The following is a 22,627-nucleotide window of genomic DNA, read 5'->3' as shown; positions in this document are numbered from 1 at the left end:
TTACAATGTATCTACTATGTTATTGTTTTGCATTAGCCACACATGTGCAACCTATACTGAACTGCATATCTTCCCAGTAGGGGTGGGTGACGGGGAAGGAGGGGAATTAATCTGGAATTGAAAGTTTTGAAATAAAATATTAAAATATGTATATATATATATATGTATACATGTGTGTGTATATATATGTATACGTGTGTATGTATATATATATATATATATAAACTATTATTAATACCATCTTACATATAATTGGGAAATGGGATGTGCAGGCACTGAGGCATAGAGATCCACTGGAAAAGTGGAAAGGGGTATGGGGGAAAATGTGGGAGAGAGCAGATTGGAGGAGGGGATATCCTGTGGGACTGCTATTTTGGGGTGGTGGGTGGGGGAGAAATGGGGAGAAAATTTGTAATTCAAAATCTGGCGGAAACAGATTATGTAAATCAGAAGTTAATAAAGCATTAAAAAAAAAAACTTAAATACTAAGGAGCCACAGTCAGAATCGCCCAAGAATTATTAACTGCACTATAAAGCAGAGAGCTTAGAATATAGTATTCCAGAAAGCAAAAGATCTATGTAAAACAGTATAATCTAATGGGGTGGGGAATGGATCTTTAATGAAAAAGTGGACTTGCAAGCATTTCTTATGAAAAGACCAAAGCAGAAACTTTGAAATGTACATAGGAGGAAAGAGCAGTATCAAATTTTAGGCATACGTGAACGAGTACTATAAGTAACTATACAAGGATACGCTGCTTACATTCTAATAGTGGGGATGATACAGCATCCTCTCAGAACACTATCAACATCAAGGGCTATAGAGGGAGTCCAATTGGACAAAGGACCTGGGAATACCTATTATTTTTAATGATCTTAAAAGAAGAATGAAAAGAGAGAGAGAGGAATATATTAGAAGTGTGGAAGAGAGAAGGATGTCAGCTCTGCTTGGTTTGCCAGTTAATCAGGCAATAAACATTTATTAAGCACCTACTATGTGCTAGTCACTATGCTAAACATTGAAGATACAAAAAAAAAAGCAAGAGAAAGCCCCTGCCTTCAAGGAACTCCCTATCTAATGGGAGAAACAGCAAACATATACAAACAAGCCATATACAGGATAAATTGGAAATAACAGAAAGGAGGACTCTAGAATTAAGAGGGGTTGGGAGAGGCTTCTTGTAGAAGGTGGGATTTTAGTTGGGAGTTACAGGAAACAGAAATGAGAAAGGAGAGCATTCCAAACATGGGGCACAGCTGGACAAAGTGCCCAGAGATGAGAGATAGAGGGTCTTATTTGAGGAACAACAAGATGTCACTGGATGAAAGAGTTCCTGGTAGACATAAGGTAAAAGAAGACTGGAAAGGTAGAAGAAGGCTAGATTATGGAGGGCTTTGAAGGCTAAGCAAAGGATTTTCTATTTGGTCTTGGAAACAAAAAGGAACCAGAAGAGTTTATTGAGTAAAGGGTGTGACATGTTCAGACCTTTGCTTTAGAAAAATCAGTTCATTGGCTGAATGGAGGATGGATTGGAGAGAAACTTGAAGCAGGCAAACACGCCAGCAGTCTATTGCAGTAATCCTGGTATGAGGTGATGAAGTCTGCATGAGAGTGTTGTCAGAGGAGAGAATAGGGTACTATGTTCAAGAGATGTTGGCAAAGGTGAAATCAATAGGTCTTGGCAAGAGATTGGATGTGGGGGAGGGTGAGAGATGATAAGGAGTCTAGGATGACTTTCCTAGATTTCAAGTCTAAGGGACTGGAAGGATGATGTTTTCCACAGTATAGAGAAGGTAGGAGTGGGGAAGGTTTTAGGAGGAGAGATATTGACATGTTGAGTTTTTCTATTGGGCAGTTGTTCGAGGTGTCTGAAAGGAAGTTAAGGGTGAAGATTGGGGGTCAGCAGAAAGTTTGAGGCAGTGTAGGTAGACTTGTGAATAACTGGCATAGAGATGGTAATTAAACCAATCGAAGCTGCTGAGATCACCACATGAAGTAGTACAGAAGGAGAAGAGAAGAGGGTTCAGGACAGAACCCTGTGGGATACATGTGATTAAAGGTAATCTGGATGAAGACCCAGCAAAAGGAGACTGAAGAGTAGCCAGATAGGTAGGAGGAGAACCAGGAGAGTGGTATCCTGAAAACCTAAGAGAGGAGAGTATCAAGGAGGATGATCAATAGTGTCAAAGGCTGTGGAGAGGACAAGGAGACTGAAGATAGAGAAAAGGCCATTGGATTTGGCAACTAAGAGATCATTGGTATTTTTGGAGAGAGCAGTTTATGTGAACTGATGAGGTTGGAAGCAGCATTACAAGGAGATAAAGAGAGTGAGAGGAGAGAAAGTGGGGGCACCTGTTGTAGATGGCCTTTTCAAAGAGTACAGCCATAACCACAAAGCATAGAAGATGCACAGGACAATAGTGAGGAGGAAAGGGGGGAAATAAAAAGGAGGGTAGGTGAAGGAAGGGATCAGTTTTAAGTAAAGCACACTCTTAAAGAGAAAGCGAGAAACAAGAGGATAGAGGGAAATACACAATAATCATAAATGTGAATGAGATGAACTCACCCATAAAATGGAAGATGATAGCATAATATATTAGAAAGCAGAATCCAACAGTATGTTGTTCACAAGAAAAACACTTGAAACAGAAAAATGCACACAAAATTAAAATAAAGGGCTGGAGCAAAATCTGTTATGCTTCAGCTAATGTAGCAATCATGATCTCAGAAAAAGCAACAGCAAAAATAGACTCAAAAGAGATAAACACAGTAAACAAATGTACAGATATGTAAGATTTCAACAACTGGAATTAATTGCTCCCTTAGTGATGAAAATAATAGAATGAATGAGTATAGCATTTATTAAACCTTACTATGTGCAAAGCACTGTGCTAATAGATGCCAAAGAATTAGAGACATGGATATTTAACTTCTTTCGGATCTCCTAGGATGGGTACTTCAAGTTAGAACTGATACACGTTTAATAGGTGTGCATATTTACACTGTAGCTCTCTACAATGTAACCATTCTAAGAGGCTTTTCTCTGAAATTTACTGCTTTCATGAGAACATGGTATGGTTAATAGTAATAATAATAACATTTATATAATACATACTATATGCCAGGTACTGTAGTGCTTTACAAATATTTTTTCATTTGATTCTCACAACAACCCTGCAAGGTAGGTGCTACAATTATTTCCATTTTACAGTTGAAGAAACTGTAGCAGACAGGTAAGTGACTTGTGCAGGGTCACATAGCTTTTAAGTATCTAAGGCTGGATTTGAACTTAGTTCTTCCTAAATCCAGGCCCTGGGCTCTATGCACTGCATCACCTACCTTCCCCATTACCTATTCATTGTACATTTGGCTTATCTGAACCACATTTTTATAACAAAAATAACTCAGAGAAACATTCTTTATTTCTTTATTTCATCATTCATTACCAAATCACTGACCTTTTACTTGTGACTTTTACTTACCATTAAGAAACAGAAGTAGGGTTTTTAAAAGTCAGATACTTGGGGCAGCCAGGTGGCTCGGTGAGTAAGAGCACCGGCCCCAGTGTTGGGATGACCTAGGGATCAAATCCAGGCTCAGATACTTAGGACCACACCCAGTAATAACTGGCCATGTAACCTTGAGCAAGTTACTTAACCCTGATTGCTTAAAAAATAAAAAATAAAATAAAATAAAAGTCAGATACTTTTAAAATGAATGTGTTCACAGGAAAAGTATAAATTGAACTAGTCTTATACCAGTACTTGTTAAAAAAAAAAAAATGGCCCAAAATAAAAATGTCTTAAAGTCAGGTTGAAAGGCTTACCAAACACCCTGTATACCCCAAAGATTACTGGTATAAAATCATAAACCAGTAAAGTATTGCCTGACTTTACCTTCTCATTGTTAGTCCCTTACTCCCTCAAGTATTTTTTCCCCTTGTTTGTGATATCTATTCAAGTAGCTTTGTAAAAAACAAACAGAAAACACCAACCAAGATTCTATTCCTGTAGAAAGAACAGCCTAAGCCCCATAGACAAAGTAAAGAGGAAGCTGAAATACAATATAGTTAACAACATTTAAATTAGAGCCTTAGGGATTATTTGCATCTGTCACTTTGTGGGTCTGTAGCTCTAAAATTTGTTTAGTCATTTTTTTTTACAGGTATTGGAGGTGGTTGGGATGGGAGCTCAAGCAGGTTCCTGCTTTTACTCTGCAATTTGGCTCCCTGTTTTAGTTTCCTTGTTGGTTATCTGTGCAGTCTGCTTATGCATACCATACAGTAGTTCTCCCATTGTCCTCTATGTGATTCTCATTTTTAGCTCTTTGAAGGGAGTTGTATTCTATGTCTTGCTACCATGTAGCAACACTGGCAAAATATAAGTATTAAAAAGATAGGCCTCTTTATGAGAAGGTTGGGGTCATTAAAAGAGCTTTTCAGTTTCTTGAAAGCATTCCAGCGACTCTTCTTCTCACCTCTGGCCTAGCTCATTGTCAATTTGTAGTATCGTCTGTCTTGGTCATGCTGTTGGATAAACTTGTATAAGGTGTCTATTTAAATGCCTCTTGAAATTTGGGCAACAAATGTCCTTCATCCACTTGGATTTTTGTGTGGATGTTCAGACCAAATTCCTATGAGTGATTCTAGATCTGTGAGGCTCTTCATTGTTCTGGGCTTAATGCAATCAACACCATATAATCCACAAATAGAATCAGTTGGAGGACCTCACCATACACAGGGTGGACCATCATCTTGTGATCAGTAAGAGATAGAAAGCATGTGCCTTTGCAACCTAATCTGTGGATTTTGTTGGTGGTGGTCATGGAGATGGGGAAAATTGAGAACTAGGGAACAGATAGCATAGTGGGTGGCTTGGCTAATTCATTCCATATAGTTAAAAGAAATCTGGAGGAATACTGTCATTTGTATACGAAGATGACAATACTGACTGTGAAAAGCATATTTAGTTGGAAACTGACCAAACAGCAGTAACTTTGGATTCTGTAAGAAATATGAAACATACATTGCAGCCTGCAACACTCTTCAGTGTGCTCAACCATATTAAAATACAGTTGGGAAATATTTAACAAAATAGATAAAAAATATAATAGAACTTAATGTTAATATATGATTTTCCAAGTCAGTGTGCAGCCTGCAGGGATTCTTTTATGTTGTTTAGTGACTCTCTTTTATTTGAGTTTGATACCACTGCTATAGAAGCCATCAAATATGATACTGAAAGAAAAGTAGTGGTGAAGTGAAGACACTCTTAATTTATAGGAGAGAAGATAACTGGGAAAAATTTTGGTAATAATATTTAGGCCTCAAATATCTGTATTCCAGTGAACAGAGTACAGGTAACAAAGTGAATTCAAGGAGTTAAGTACAACCCTGATAGGTATTATTAACACTTGGTGGGGTAGATTTCAAGAATTGTATTTGATAACTATCCTTTTAAATGTTAAGAAAAACATTTGCAGGAATAGTATCAGCAAGCATTTTTTAATATGAATTACCTACTATGACCAAAGCACTACCTTATGACATTGGGGGAGATACACGATCTAAGACCATCTTTGCCCTTGTTAAACGTCTAGTCTAAAAAGGGGATAGTCTTACAACATTATGTGATAAAAGGCATTAGATAGTTGCGAAACAAAATTTGCTCTTTGACCCTCCCTCCTCCTCAAGAGGACCTTCATACTAATACTGTGTATGAAGAAGTGTCAAAGAAAGTTTCATATAGGAGATGGCATTTGAGTTGTGATATACATTCAGTTATTATCCTTTTATAAATAAGAAAATTCATGCTTAAGCGAGGTTAAGTAAAACTAAGACATTGTTAAATATATTATAGTGGTTGTCTGTTGTATATAGGTTGTATTAGATGGAAACTGAGTCAAAATCTCGAATTCTTTGATTTGGAGATTTGCTTAGGATCACATAACTGTGATTGTGCCAGAAGGAAGATTTCAATTCGAACTCAGATTTTCCTAAATTCAAATCTAGCACTCTTATCTACTGCCTCATGAGTTGGGAATTCAGTAAGTAAAATCAGGAAGGAGAAATTCCAGTTGTAGGGGACAATTAATATGAAATAAAGTTGGAAAGGTAGGGTGTTGGATTTTGGAGGGCCAAACAAGAGTTAGAATTTTAGTTTTTGGTCAGCAAGGAGCCAGTGAAGAGTTTTGAGCAGTGGAATAAAATGACCATTTTAATGAATAAGAACAACTTTACCAACAGTATGAAAGATGGATTGGAGCATGACAAAAAGTAGCTTCCCAACAGTTCTCTCAGCCTCTATTGCAGTAGTCTAAGTAGATCATAATGAATGACAGTGGGATAGGTTGCATCCTAGAAATGTAGCAGAGGTGTACAAGAGAGTAACTGATTGGATATCAAGGTTGTGGGGAAGGAAGAGTCAAAGATAACCCCAAGGTTAGGCACATGAGGGACTGTGCAATTGGTGGTTCCATGAACAAAAACAGCAAAGTTGGAAGGAGGAGTAGGTTTTTGAAGAAAGATGATCAGCTTGGTTTTGGACATATTTAGGACAAGGTGCCTTTGGGATATTCAGGTGTGTATGTGTATCATACGCATATACATATATGTACACACACATCTGTGTTTATATATAATATATTATATAGATAAGTGTACTCATCTCTATAGAAAGAAGAAAAGAGGGACAAGTTTAAGCACTTAGGAAATAACCTTATATTAAGGGGTCTAGAAGAGATTGAGGAAGCAGAGAAGAAAACAGGAGTGTTTGAAGAACCAGGAAATCATGGTGTTTCTGAAACTAGAAGAGGACAGAATAGTTGGAAAGCAGGGTGAAAGGTATGGTCTAGAGAGCTTAAATAAGGTAGAGATTAGCCATACTTTGAGCCAGGTCCTTGTAAGCCATCATTATGTGAACCATTGTCACAGAGAAGGACCTGCTTTTCCCACCATTACCAACGCCAATCATTGACCAACCACCCCTCATAGTCAGAATCTAGTAAGCCCAAGAACCCTGAGAATAGTAGTGCTTTTTAGACCACTTGACTATTTCAAACTTGGTCCTAGCTCAAAACCTAGTACATAGTAGGTGCTTATTAAATGTTTGTTGACTTTTTTATTGACTTGCATCCATTATCTAGGGAGGCAGCTCTTGTGGAAATGGGGCCTGCCATCCCTAACACCAACACCAGTTGATGATCAACTGCCACTGATGGACAGGTCATCCCCAAGAGCTCTGGAAACAGCACTGACCCTCAGTAGTCTTGCTTCCAACTTGACTCCCATAGCCATAGTCCAAGGGAGCAACCCTTGTGGAAATGAGACTTGTTACCTACCTCTGCAGGTGATGCAGGCCCCACCTTCTCAGGAGTCAGTAGCAGAAGACCCAAAAAAAAAAGTTCTGACCAACGGCATTCTTGACATTGACAAGTGGTTCAACATTAGAAATGTTTGAAAGATGCATTACCATCTACTTTGCTACTGCATTTTAAGGATCACCTGATTTATAGCTAAAACCTATTTATTATTGCCTCTGTTAGAATAGGAACTGCTTAGATCAGTGACTATCCTTTTTATTTTTGTCTCTAGCCCTTAATGCAATACTTTGTATCTATAAGTGCTTAGTAAATGCTTTTTCATTCATTGGAGAGACAGTTGTAGTAGAGTCTTGTGAGGGAAGAGAAGACAGATTGGTCGACATTGAGAGAATGGGTAATGAAAGCAATGTATTATAAGCAAGTATTTTCAAGTTTTGCTGTGAAGGTGAAATGAGAGACAGGAATTTAGCTGTGTGGGATAGAAGGGGCAAAATGGGGCTTAAAAAAAAATACCACAGAAACCATTTGGGAGACCTATGTATGCTTGCAGACAAATGCAGTTGCAAATTGCAATCTTTTAGTGGGCATCTCAAACTCACAACAATATGCAAAACAGAATTCATTATCTTTCACCTCTACTGTTCTACCCCTTTCCCTCAGTTTCCCATTTTTGTTTTTAAGCCACTTCAGACTTCTCATCACCCAGGATCAAAATCTTGGATTTGTCTTTGACTCCTCACTTTGCCTCAACTATACCTATAGGCAGTAGTGTTGCATAGTATTGTCAGTGCTAGTTCCATAACATTTCATCTCTATCCCCTTCTTTCCATTAGTATGGCTACCAACTGTCTTCATTCAAGCCTTTAATATCTCTTACTTAGATATGCAATTTAGACATTTTTTGATTATGCACCCCCAGTATTTGTATATTTATGTATGTTATATACGCTGATATTGTTTTACATTAAGTATATCGTGAAGCATATTCTAAATAGACATTTTAAAAATTAGTAAAGATAAAATTATCATATTTAAAAATTTTTTGTCTTAAATCAAAAAAAATTTTTTTTGCTTTTGAAAGCAGTGTGATTGGATATACTTCATTCTGTTCCAAAAATTTCTGTGTGTCTTAGAGCATATGGCAGACTTGTAAATAATAATTTCTAGCAATTACTCAGTTAATTTGATCATACCCACCCAAGAAGATGCTTTTTAAAAAAATATTTTGTCTCATTTCAGCTGAGCAAAACATTTTCAATATCAGTCCATTCCTCTTCCTTGCAGTAGTTCTGCATGGATGATATCAGACCTTATTTATTGTTCTTATATGACTATTTAAATTGTATAAATGTGAAGATCAACAAAGAGGACTGTTTGGCTGCAAGAGGGTGTGTGTGTGTGTGTGTGTGTGTGTGTGTGTGTGTGTGTGTGTGTGTGTGTGTGTGTGTGTGTGTGTGATGCAGACTGGGCCAGATTGTAAAGTGCTTTATGTGCCAAACAGTGGGGTTTATATTTGAACCTACAAGTAATAGAAACCCATTAGAGCTTATTGAATGGGAAGAGTGACATTGTCACAACCACACTTGAGCAGAATCACTTTGACAGTTATGTGGAAGAAGTATTGGAGTGGGAAGAAAATTGCGTCAGGAACACGAACCAGAAGAGATAGTTCGGATGATGTGAACTAGGGTGATTGTGTGAGTGGAGAAAAACTGAGGGGAAGTGGTAGTGGTATTGCCTTTTACTAAAATAGGGAGGTTTGAAAGATAGTTGGATTCAGGAGAGGGGGAAAATAGGTAATGTAATGAGATCTGTGATGCAGATCATGCTCCATTCATCCTGTGCAACTTACATCATCCCACCCAAAATGAAAAGGCAGGTGGGGCAGGTGGTGAGAGGCAGAGTTTTCACTTGACAGTTACTGCTGCAGTATAGAGCCTGTCTAATGGTGCTTATCCTAGCCCTGAAGTGATAGAGGTTAGAAGGTAGATATGCTTAGGGTCTTGGTCTAGGTCTGACCATGATGTGGCAGATTTTTTCAATGGCTACAGGTAGGGATTAGGTTATAACTGTCTACTAGGGCCCATAAAGGAGAAAGTTGGGAGCTTGCAGTCTTGAGAGGGAGTGGAATGGGGGATTGTTGGACTGTTGGCCTGGTCAAGCATATATGTGGTTGTGTTGAAGAGAAGCACTAGGTTTAGCTATCCTGATAAGGGTGAGAAGTGATTCATCTCTCTCCAAACGGCTCTTCACACAGCCCTTGGGGTCATGCTACAGACTCCACTTTGGAAACTACCGATTTCAACTATTGTAATAGTTTTCTAATTGGTCCCTTTGCCTCAGGTCTCTTTAGTTCTTTTTTTTATTATTATTATTTTAAAGCAATTGGGGTTAAGTAACTTGCTCAAGGTTACACGGCCAGTTATGTGTAGTGCTAAGTATCTGAGCCCAGATTTGATCCCCAGGTCATCCCGACACTGGAGCCAGTGCTCTTACTTGCTGAGCCACCTGGCCGCCCCTAGGCAATGGGGTTAAGTAACTTGCTCAAGGTTACACGGCCAGGTGTTTCTGGGTGGGTGCTAAGTGTATGAGCCTGGGATTCGATCCCTAGGTCATCCTGACACTGGAGCCGGTGCTCTTACTCACTTTGCTACCTGGCCGCCCCTGGTCTCTTTAGTTCTCCTGTCTCTCCTCTGGAGCTGCCAAGAATTACATTTCTAGGGGCAGCTAGGTGGTGCAGTGAGTAAAGCACTGGCCCCAGAGTCAGGAGGACCCAAGTTTGGTTCTAGCTTCAGACACTTAACACACACACACACACACACACACACACACACACACAAACTAGCTGTGTAACCTTGGGCAAGTTACTTAACCCCAATTGCCCTCCAATAGGCAAAAAAAAGAATTACATTTCTAAACCATATTTCTGACCATGTTACATCCCTGTACAAGAAATTCTAGTGCCTCTATTACCTCCAGAGACTCTGTTGCCTGTAGAATAAAATACAAATTATGTTTAGCATTTAAAATCTTTTATAATCTGGCTCTGACCTGCCCTTCTCAATTTATTCTGCATTACACTTCCTCATACATCTGCATTTCAGCCATAATGGCCTATTTGCTGTTACCTCTATATGATATTCTATCTCTTACCTCTGTGCCTTTGCACACACACTGTCCCTCATTCATAGAGTATATTCTCTCCTTATTTCTACCCTTTAGAATCCCTACATTCCTTCAAAATTTGGCCCAACTATCAACTCCTACATGAGGCCTTTTCTTGAATCTTCTGTAAGTGCTTCTCTCCTCTCCAAAAAAAAAAAATACCTTGTAGTTATTTTGTATATGTTTTGTATTTGCTTATGCTTACATGTTGTTTCCCCATAGAATGTAAGTTCCTTGATGCCAGGGATTGTTTTATTTTTGTCTTTGTATCGCCAGTGTTTTGGTGCATATTGCTTTTTGATTGATTTAGTGAGGATTTAGGCCTAAAAGAACTTTTGATTCAGAACCAGAAGCACAATTTGTATGATGCCTACCTTAACGTGAAAACAGCTCTGAAAAGCTTTGGAACTCAGATCATTACAAGTAACCAGTTGTGATTTCATAGGACTGATGGTGAATCATATTTTCTACTTCTCATCACAATGCTTGGTAGATAGTAATTCTGTCATATATGCCTTTCCTTCCTTCTTTCCTTCATTCCATCCTTCCTTCCTTCCTTCCTAGGTGGCATGAGGCATACATTATCAGATTCCATCAGTGTATGGATTTTATTTGGTTAACTTTTCATCTTGATTTCAAAGATGGTGATGTAGGGGGATAGTGATTGGAGAAATCATTGTGAAGTGACAATGCAAGAAAAATCAATAAAAAATTTTTTAAAAGATACATGAGAGAGAGGAAATTACTGCTGAGGAATTACTAAAGAAGGAAGGAGTAAGATCAAGGGTGTACATAGAATAATTTTAGTTAGGATTCTTTTGTGATCTGAGAGGAAGAGACTATGGTTGATAATAGTGAGAAATTTTGAGGAGAGGAGATGAAGGTATTCATAGTGGAAGAGTCTTCTCAATGAGTTGGGAAAATAGGTCATCTGCTCTAAGTGTAGGAATTAGGGATGCATTTGAGGGCAAGAATAGATAAGAAAAGATTGGAATGGTTATGAGGAATAAATTGTAGAGATAGGTAAAATAGTGTTGAGAGTCTAGCTGAAGTTATATAAAATGTAGTGGATGAAATCAAATTAATTTTGTGGATTTGGATAGTTAGAGCAGTCCTAGAACAGGGGTGGAAAATTGTTTGATGGGACTCAGACTAAAGATGAGGAGGATTTGAAGCTTGGGGATGGTAGAAGGTTATAAGTGAAAGGAATTCTAGGGTAGTAGTAGCTAGTGAAATATTAGAGTGGTAAAGCCTGAGGTTAAGTGGGGGTAATGCCAAAGCAAGCCAAAGTGGTGGAAATGCATTAGAAGATTAGAAGTTAATAAATGTCGGAGGAAAGGAGAAGTAAAAAAGGATTTAAAAAAACGAGCAAACCAAAGAACCAGAATTCACAACAATAACTTATATAGTGAATTTAAGATTTATAAACTGATATCTAATAGGTACTTGGAGGTAGAGGATTGAAACTCAGGGGAAAGACTTCATTTTGTCAGCCCTGTGGAACCTGGTTTGTAGTAGGGAGAGATTTAATGCCAGTTAGAAGGCAGAACTTGAACAAAGGTCTTCTTTACTCTGAGCACAGATGTACTCACTATACCATACTGTACAACATACATGCTAATGAATGAATGAATGAATGGAGTGAATGATGAGACACACTCTAGTGATAAATTAATTATCCTCTCAAGCCTGGCTTCCACAGTGAAACAGAATCTCTGAGCAAGAGTCTGCTCCTCACTACTACTTCTTAGTTCCCTTTTCCATTCCTGTTACCTCACCACCTCTCCATCTTTGAGATTCATTTCATCCATCTGTGTATCACCCAGTCTAGATCCTTTTCCTCATGAAATACAGGTCTGTAGGTTACTCTTACTCCTATCTCAGAAGTTTAATACATGGCTTGTCTTCCTTTCTACCCCACAACCTTTGACCTCTTCTTGGGTACTTGAATGTACATATTGTAGCAGCAAGCACCCCAGTGTCCCCAGGGTGCCTGCTCACACAGGTTCTTGGATCTGCTTTGTTAAAGGAAAGCAACTCAAAATGGGTTAACAAGCTTACTTTAATCAGTCAGACATATATCGTTTACCTTGTTCAGGAGAAAAGGTCAGCACCCTGAACCTCAAAGTATACAGGCATAATTATCAAGACAAAAACATCAAGTAGACAGATTTCCAAACTCATTACATCCATACCCAGTCAACATATGGGTTTCCACATTCTGGGTTTTTCAAAGCCGGGGGACTCAACAACGGCTTCCCAGAATTCAGATCAAATCACAGAATACTTCTCAAAGTGAGTCCCAAAACAAAGCTACACATCAGGGCTTATATAGCCTTCTCCTGGCTCAGAGAATGTAACAACCTTATTGACTCACTGGCCAATCAAGAAGTATCTACTGAAAAACAAGCCTCCCACCCCAGGCTTCAGGTGCACATTAGCCTAGGGGCAGGGAAGATCTTCAAAATTTACATTCTTATTACACATATGCATGTTAGCTTCAACACTCTGCTCTTAACAATCAACTTCCTCTACTTTCATGACCTATACCTTCCTACAATCTTGGCCACCCACCAAGGTGGTCATATTTTAGATCTTACTATCACTTGCAGGTATTCTAACACCATGGTATTAAACTATGAATTTACTATCTCTGATAAAAATTTCCTACTTTACCATTTCTACTGCACACATCCTAACAGCATTTTTCTTTCTCATCCTCACTTCCAGTCCTTGACACCATCTTCCTTGTTCTCCCAGGTTTTGTTTTGCTTTCTTCCCTTGGTAGTCTTGACCCTATTTCAACTCCTCACCCATTTGCAGTCAAGGTTTTTGGCCTTGCAACTGAAACTGCTCACTCTAAAGTTACTAAGTAATCTTTTAATTGCCAGATTTTATGGTCTTTTATTGCTCAGCTGGTTGCTTCCTCATATTCTTTCCTCTTTGGCTTTTATGCCACTATTTCCTCTTTATTTCCTCCTCCTTTCCTGATTATTCCTTCTCAGGCTTTTTTGCTTGTTCATCATCTGTATCATGCCCCTTAACTTTGGATATTCTCCTAAACTCCATCCTAGACCCTTTTCTTTCTTTTCTCTCTCTTTCTCACCTCAGCAACCAGTCTCTACCTTGAGCTCCAGTCACTCATTACTAACTTCCTATTAGACATTTCAAACATTTTGTCTCAAATTCAATATGTCCCAAGACTATTCTAGGCCCTCTTTTCTTCTTTTTCTATACTCTTCCACTTGGTGATCTCTTCAGCTCCTGTGGTTTCAGTAATCATCTCTGTGCATGTAACTCAGATATACTTGTCCAGCCCTAAACTGTCTCCCGGTCTGTAGTCCTGCAACTCCAACTGCCAGCTTGAACTCAACACATCCAACTCATCTTTTCTCTCAAACTCTTTTTTCTTAACCTCATTATTAACTGTCAAGTGTACCATCATCCTCTCAGTAACCTAGGCTGGCGACATAGTGAGGAGCAGAGGATAACAACCTCTCTCACCCTCTATATCCAATCAGTTATCAAATCCTATTGTTTCTACCTTCAGAACATCTCTCCAAATGTACTCTTCTCTCCTCTAACACTGCCACCATCCAAGCATAGACCCTTTTCACTTCTAAACTATTATAGTAGCCTACTGGTCGGTCCCCCTGCCTCAAGTCTCTCCCTACTCCATTCTATCCTCAACTCAGCTATCAAATTGATCTTCCTAACGTGCAGGCCTGACATGCCAGCTTCCTATTCAGTAAGCTCCATTGGCTCCCTTTTACTTTCAGGATCAAGTATAAAATCTTCTTTTTGGTTTATACAGCCTTGCACCTTCCTACTTTCTGGTCTTCATATATACTTTACTCCTCCCAACATACTCTGTGACACTGCCTCCTTATTGTTCTAGAGGTAGCAAGGCAGCACAGTGGATAGTGTTGGGCCTGTGGTCAAAAAGACTTGAGTTCTAATGTGACCTCAGATACTTTCTAGCTGTTTGACCCTGGACAAGTAACTTAAACCTCTGTCTGCCTCAGTTTCCTCAACTGTAAAATGGTGCTAATAATAGGGTTGTGAGGATCAAATGAGATATTTATAAAGTGCTTAGCATAGTGCCTTGCATGTAGTAGTCACTTAATATATTCTTCCTTCCTTCCTATCTTTCATCCTTTGTTCATTCATTCCTTCTTTCTTCTCCCTCCCACTCTTCTTCCATCCTTTCTACACACAAATATTTTCACTAGCTATTCCTCCATGTCTGGAAATGTCTCTTTGCCCACATCTCTACTTCCCAGTTTCTCTTCAAGTCTCAGCCACAGCCCTACCTTCTTCAGAAAGTGTTTCCCAGCCCTTAATCTTAGTGCCTTTGAGACCACTCCCAATTTATCTTGTATATATTTTGTTTGTACATAATTGTTTGCATATTGCTTACCCATTGGAAGATTGTGAGCTTGACAGCAGGAACTGTCTTTTGCTTCTCTTTGTATCCCCAACACCTAACACATAATAGGTACTTAATAAGTGCTTATTGACCATTTCATAGGATCTGAGAATCATAGATTTGGAGCTTGAGGGGTCAGAGCAATGATTAGTCTAACTCTCATTTTATAGAAGAAACTGTAAACCCAGAGAAGCTACTTACTTTCCCAAGGTCACATGTAGAAAAAATCAGGACTCAAGCCCATGAAGTGGAGTCAGGATGGTGGAGTGAAAGATCACAATGCTAAATTTCCCCAAAACCTCTCTTACAAAATGACCACAGAAAATATCAAACAGAATTCTGATCAGGAAAGCCAAGAAAAAGTCAAGTGAGCAATTTTTCTTCAGTCAGGTTGTTGACTTTCATTTCATAATTTTCTTGCATGGCTCTCATTTCTCTTACCAATTTTTCCTCCACTTCTCTTATTTGGTTTTCAAGATCCTTCTTAAGGTCCTCTATGGCCTATAACCAGTTCATATTTTTCTTGGAAACTTTTGGTGCAGGAGTTCTGACTTTGTTGTCTTCCACCTGTTCCATGCTTTGATTCTTTTTAATCCCCAAAATAGGAGTGTAAAGTTGGATTGCTCTCCTTGCTTTGCTTTCTTTGCTTGCTCATGTTGCCACTCAATTACTTGACTTTTGAGCTTTTTGCCACAGTAGAACTCTGCTACCAGACAGGGGAGCTTTGTCCCAAATTTCTGGGATTTTCTCAGCTGCTGAAGGTATTAGTTGGGTGCCCTCTCTGAAGCCTCCACACGCTCTGACAAGTTGGTCACACACCCCAGGACCTCTACTCTAGACTGCAATCCAGATCCAAGCAGGTTAAAGCAAGAGAGATTACCCCCAGAATGTGTGCTTGGTCCCCCTACAATCTGCAGGTCAGAAGCTGAAGCTGCTATGTGGCAGCAGCTGCTGCACAGCTGAGGTGCCTCAGCAGCTTCTCCCTCCAGGGGATAAGTCTACACTGCACTGACCTCTTACTTTGTCCTTACCATCTATGTGTTGATAATTCTGGAAACCGCCACAGCTTCTGGTGATCTGAAGTCCCTCTAGCCAATAGTGGCTGGTTGTGGCCCCCCAAGGCTAAAACCTCGGGCTTGTGCAGGGCTGGGCTTGGCTTGGCTCCCAGAATGCTGTGCTGGCCGCTTCCTGCCGGCCTACCAGGCTGTCCTCAGTGGGAGGTTAGCTTCTCTGTGTCATTTTGTGGGTTCTGTAGCTCCAAAGTTTGTTCAGAGTCACCTTTTACATGAATTGGAGGAGGTGGAAGCTAGAGCCGTGTGGCTACTCTGCTATCTTGACTCTGCCCCCCTCAAGTGTCCTCTGACTCTGGGCACAGTGCTTTTCCCCCATTGTACCATATACTTTTTACTCCTCTATCTCACATAATTGAGTGGATTCTCTAGATCTTTTTTCAAACTGCCATCTAATCTTGCCTTGCCTGTCTTGTATTTTTAAAGTTTATTTTTTTAAACTCATCTGCAAGCATTTTACATTTATCCTTATTAAATGTCATTAGATTCAATTCAGTGGTCTAACCCATCAAGATCTTTTTTTAGATGCTAACTCTTAATATTCTTTATATTAGCTGTCCCTCCAGATTTGATAAACATGCCATCTATTTATCCAAATCATTAAAGAACCAAACACTGATAAACTGGGGACATTTTTCCCAGTTAATATTGAACCATTAATGACTTTTTTGGGTCTGGTCATTCAAAATATCTGCAAGAATTTCTTAAATTCCTTGATTAAATCTAGATAAACTTTGTAACATTCGCCAGTTTACCCTGTCAAAAAAACAGTAAATAAAGTTAGTCTTGCATGCGATTTCATGATAAACCTAAACTGGTTCCTAGCAATCACTACTTCCTTTTCTAGGTGTTTATTGGCTGTTAATACATTCTGGAAATTTTTTTTTTAAAGCAGTTGGGGTTAAGTAACTTGCTCAAGGTTACACGGTCATTTATTTTGTGTGAGTGCTGAGTATCTGAGACTGGAACTGATCCCGGGTCTCCTGATGCCGGGGCTGGCACTCTTACTCACTGCACCACCTGGCTGCCCCTCATTCTGGAAATTTTTTAGAAACCGAAGTCAAGTTGCTGACCTTCTGATTTATAGATTCAGTTCTTTTCCATTATTTGAAAATTGTGAAAACATATTGGTATCTTTTCTTTTTATATTACCTTCATTTCCAAATATATCCCTCCCTACTTTACCCAGTGATTCATTCTCTATAGCACTTTCATATTCCTTAAGAAAGAGTTTTATTGATGCCCTTTTAAAAAAAAAATACCACTCACTTATCTGTAATTTGCAGCTGTGCCTGCCACTTCCGCAGTCCCATTTTCCTCATTCCAAAGTACAATCCCAACAAAATGAATCAATTTATTAGCTATGCTAAAAACAATATGTCTCATCTCACTACCCATTTGCTGACAGGTGGGAGGCAGTGGTTCCCTGAAGTTGCAATTGGTCATTTCATTTATCAGAATCCTGAAATCTTTTGTTGTTTTATATTACTATACTCATCATATAAATTATTCTCTTGGTTTTATTAATTTTGTTCTGTATCAGTTCATGTATATATTCCCAAGTTTCTGCATTCTTTATATTTTATCAATTGCATTATATTCATATGCCACAATTTGTTTAACCATTCTCCAAATATGTGGGACTTTTTCTTCTGTGAATATATACAAAATAGTGGTATTGATAGATCAAAGTTTCCAGAGTTTATCTGTTTTCTAAATAGGTTGAACAAAAATTCACAACTCTGCCAACAGTGTATTAACATGCCTATTTCCTCACAGCCCCTTTAACATTTATCATTTTTGTCTTTTCTTAAGCTTTGCCAATCTGACAGTATAGCACTGTAGTGCAGTAGATTGAGTGCCAGACCTGGAGTCAGAGAGACCTGAGTTCAAATCCAGCCTCAAGACACTGAGTAGGTATGTGACCCTGGGCAAGTGACTAAACCTATTTACCCCAGTTTCCTCAGCTGTAAAATGAGCTGGAGAAGGAAATGGCAAACCACTTCAATCAATATCTTTGCCAAGAAAAACCCAACTGGGGTCACAAAGACTTGGACACAACTGAAAGCAAACTTAACAACAACGACCAGTCTGAGGTGTGAGGTGAAATCTCAGAGTTGTTTTAATTTGCTTTTCTCTTATTACCACATATGCTTTTTTTTTTTATTAGTTTCTAGGATGCAGTTCATATGAACTTATCAAAACTCTTTTACTTATCTTCTTACTCATCTTGGATATCAGCTGCCTGTTTGTCATTTCTAGTCTGATGATCATTTTTCTTGGCAATGAACTAGTAAGTAAAATATTAGTTAAGAAGCTCTGCTTTCTCTGTATCACCAGTTATACCCTTCCATGCTGAGTAGCAGCACCTGTCTCATCTTTTTTTTTTTTTGCTTTTTGGAGGGCAAATGGGGTTAAGTGACTTGCCCAAGTTCACACGGCTAGTTTTTGTGTTAAGTGTCTGAGGCTGGATTTGAACTCAGGTCCTCCTGACTCCAGGGCCAGTGCTCTATTCAGTGCGCCACCCAGCCACCCCTTTGCTCTATTCACTGCGCCACCCCACCGCCCCTAACCTGTCTCATCTTTAAGCCTTCCCTTTTCCTTAGCATAGCTTTTAAAACACTACTTCTTATTATCTTTAGTTTTCCTCAGGAACCTCAACTCATCCTAAGCTTCAGCACTATTGAGACAGTCTGTTCCTATAGACCAGTGCTGTGCTTTTGTATTGTCCCTTTATTTGTTCCCATTTCCATCTTTTATGTTTGAGTTTCTGGCAGAGCCAAGATGGTGGTGTAGAAGCAGGAAAACTCCATGAGCTCCCCCCATAACAGCTTCAAATACCTATAAATTATGACTGTAAACAAATTTGAGAGCTACAGAATCTACAGAGTGACGGAGAGAAACAAATCTTCTGCTAAAGGCAGCCCAGCAGGTGGACAGGAAGGGTCCATCACAGCATGCTGGGAGCTGAACCCGCCCCCGCATCAGCCCTTGGTTTTAGCCACAGAGCAGCCCCAACCAGCAGCGGCTGGAGCGGACTTCAGCAGAGTGGATCACCAGCAGCTGTGGAAGTTTCCAGAATTATCAACCTATAAATGCCAAAGACAAAGTAAAAGGTCAGTGTGGAACTCTGCTGGAACTGAGGGACCAAGAGTGTGGTCTGGCCACTGCCCCCGGGGCAAGTAGGTGAGAAACTGTGGAGGTGCTGCAGAGCTCCTGGCCTGTAGATTGTAGGGGGCCAAGTGACCATTCAGAGGGTGATCGCTCTTGCTTTAACCTGCTTGGATATGGATCACTGTCTTGGGTGGAGGACCTGGGGTGTGTGACCAGGTGCCCGAGTTTGTGGGGATTGTAGAGAGGGCACCCAACTAATAGCTCCGGCAGCAATGAAAACCCCAGCAATTTGGGACAAAGCTCTTCTCTTTGGAAGCAGAGTTCTACTGTGGCAGAACACTCAAAAGTCAAGTAATTGAGTGGCAACATGAGCAAGCAAAGGAAGCAAAGCAAGCATAGCAGTCAAACCTTAAATTCCTTTTTTGGGGACAAAAAGGATCAAAGCATGGAATGGGAGGAAGACAGTGAAGTCAGAACTCCTGCATCAAAAGCTTCCAAGAAAAATATGAAGTGGTTATAGACCATGGAGGAGCTCAAGAAGAATTTTAAAAATCAAGTAAGAGAAGTGGAGGAAAAATTGGGAAGAGAAATGAGAATGATGCAAGAAGATCATGAAAAGCAAGTCAACAACCTAACTGAAGAAAATAACACCTTAAAAAATAGGCTAACTCAAATGGCAAAAGAGACCCAAAAAGCCAAAGAGGAGAAGAATGCCTTAAAAATACGAATTTGCCAGATGGAAAAAGAATTTCAAAAGCTCCCTGAAGAAAATCATTCCTTCAGAATTAGATGGGAGCAAATGGAAGCTAATGACTTTATGAGAAATCAAGATATTATTAAACAGATCCAAACAAATGAAAAAAAAAATAGAAGGTAATGTGAAATATCTCATTGGAAAAACCACTGACCTGGAAAATATATCCAGGAGGGATAATATAAAAATTATTAGACTACCTGAAAGCCATGATCAAAAAAAGAACCTAGAAATCATCCTCCAAGAAATTCTCAAGGAAAATTACCCTGATATTCTAGAACCAGAGGACAAAATAGAGATTGGAAGAATTCACCGATCACTTCTTGAAAAAGATCCCAAAAAGAAAACTCCTAGGAATATTATAGCCAGGTTCCAGAGTTCCCAGATCAAGGAGAAAATATTACAAGCAGCCAAAAAGAAACAATTTGAACATTGTGGAAACATAATCAGGATAACACAAGATCTAGCAGCTTCTACATCGAGGGATCAAAGGGCTTGGAATATGATATTCCAGAGGTCAAAGGAGCTGAGATTAAAACCAAGAATCACCTACCCAGCCAAACTGAGTATCATGTTTCAGGGGAAAATATGGTCATTCAGTGGAATTGAGGACTTTCAAGCATTCTTGATGAAAAAACCAGTGTTGAATAGAAAATTTGACACTCATATACAAGAAGCAAGAGAAGCATGAGAAGGTAAACAGGGAAAAGAAATCATAAGGAACTTATCAAATTTGAACTAAAACATTCCTACATGGAAAAACAATAATTGTAACTTATGAAACTTTTCTCACTATGAGGATAGTTGAAGGGAATATAAATGTATGTGTGTGTATATATATATATATATATGTATGTATACATGCATATATATGTCTACATAGGAGGGTGTATATTCATATGAATACATGTGTGAGTATGTGTATATATGTGTACAGGTATACATAGAGGGCTCAGGATCAATTGAATAGGAAGGGATGATATCTAAAAAATATAATTAAGAGGTGAGAGGAATATAATGAGAGGAGGAGATAGGGAGAGGCAGAATAGGGTAAATTATCTCATATAAAAGAGGCGAGGGAAAACTGTCACAATGGAGGGGAAGAACAGCAAGGCAAAAGGAAATGGGTCAACTTTACTCTCATTGAATTTGGCATAAGGAGGGATTAACATACACACTAAATTGGGTATCTTACCCTACAGGAAAGTAGAGGGAAAGGAGACAAGAGGGGGGATGATAGAAGGGAGGGCAGATTAGGGGGGGAGGATAGTTAGAAGCACACACTTTTGAAAAGGGACTGGGTCAAAATAGAAAATAGACCAAGTGGGGGGTGGGATAGAATGGAGGGAAATATAGCCAGTCTTTCACAATATATCCTCTATGGGAATGTACAACCTATATGGAATTGCTTATCTTCCCAGTAAGGGTGGGTGATGAGGGAGGAAGGGAAAGAATCTGGAATTCAAAGTTTTAAAATCAAATGTTTAAAAAAATTATTATTATTGTCTTTTGGGTTTTTTTTTACATGCAACTGGGAAATAAGATTACAGGTACTGGGGTATGGAGATCCATCTTGTCCTACTGGAAAGTTGGAGTGGGATAGGGGGAGGATATGGGAGAGAGCAGATTGGTGGAGGGGGTATTCAGTGGGATCGCTGTTTTGGGGTGGTAGGTAGGGGACAGACAGGGAGAAAATTTGTAACTCAAAATCTTGTGGAAATGAATGTTGTAAACTAAAAACAAACATAAAATTTATTTTAAAATAAAAATTTTAAATTAAAAAATACATATATTTAAGTTTCCTCTGTGATCATGGTTGAGACCCTTGAGATAACTACTCTCTTTATTCTTCATTGAAATTTTCTCCTTGTGTCACTGAGAACATTCGAATCAATTGATGTTTCCTATAGTTCTAGGTTGGTTTGGAGATAAACAAGTAACTTGTGGGGCAGCTAGGTGGCGCAATGGGTAAAGCGCTGGCCCTGGAGTCAGGAGGACCCGAGTTCGGTTCCAGCCTGAGACACTTAACACCCACACAAAAATACTAGCCGTGTGTAATGTAATGCCAAGGAAAGGCAATTTCCCAAGGTTCAGAATACCAGCATAGGTGCTCTCCATTTTATTCAGTGACCAACCAAGAACAGAGAAGATCAAAACATGACATCATTCAAAATACAGCATTTACTAAGTGTGATTAAATAATCTCCAAGTACTACCCCACCCCAGGACCTTCCAATCATTCAATCAATTACAAAGTCTCTGTTCTAAATACTTCTCCACCCCTAGGCTATACCTTAATTAAGTCCACCACAAAGCCCCTCTTCTCAAATGGAGATTAGTTTCCAAACATAAGGTCAAAAGTTCCCCACCCCTGGATCACAATTGAATCTACCCCAGAGTTACATCAAGTTTAAACACAGCACTTAATACCCAAATGGAGGTCTTTTCTTCATCTTGACATGAGGCAAGTTCTCAGCAATCTTAGTTCCTGGGGAGACAAGGCCCAGCAAGGCCACAAGATACATTGCCAATCCCCTCATGAATCCATCCTCTGTCTGTAGAACAGTCCCAGAACCCCTGAACACATCAGCAGAGCCCTCTCCCAGGATTTCTGTAAACATACAACAAGAAAATCCTTCTTCAGGGCTTCTGAACCAACAGAAAGGCTCCCAGACCCCTGCAACAACAGCACTGTCCTTCACCAGTGGACAGTATTCACTCTGTCTACAGGACAGTCTCCAGACCCCTGCAACAACAGCACTGTCCTTCACCAG

General features: G+C 39.3%; 1 protein-coding gene across 8 annotated transcripts in view; it reads left to right on the top strand.

Moving 5' to 3' along the window:
* Positions 1-22,627, top strand: part of ZNF652 (zinc finger protein 652) — a 122,951-nt gene that overhangs the window by 52,875 nt on the left and 47,449 nt on the right. The window contains exon 1 of one of the 8 annotated variants that reach the window (XM_069064382.1): positions 17,830-17,902. The exons of the other annotated variants lie outside the window; for them this stretch is intronic. The gene's annotated coding sequence lies outside the window, so the exon portion shown is untranslated. Of the gene's footprint in view, positions 1-17,829; positions 17,903-22,627 lie in introns of those variants that run through there. 8 annotated transcript variants of the gene reach the window in all.

The sequence above is a fragment of the Petaurus breviceps genome, unplaced genomic scaffold (assembly GCF_028583685.1).
Source record: "Petaurus breviceps papuanus isolate PSGF00001 unplaced genomic scaffold, PetGlider_PUasm1.0 90630, whole genome shotgun sequence".
NCBI lineage: Eukaryota > Metazoa > Chordata > Mammalia > Diprotodontia > Petauridae > Petaurus > Petaurus breviceps.
The sequence above is the reverse complement of the archived record's forward strand: the minus strand, read 5'-3'. Positions and strand labels throughout refer to the sequence as shown.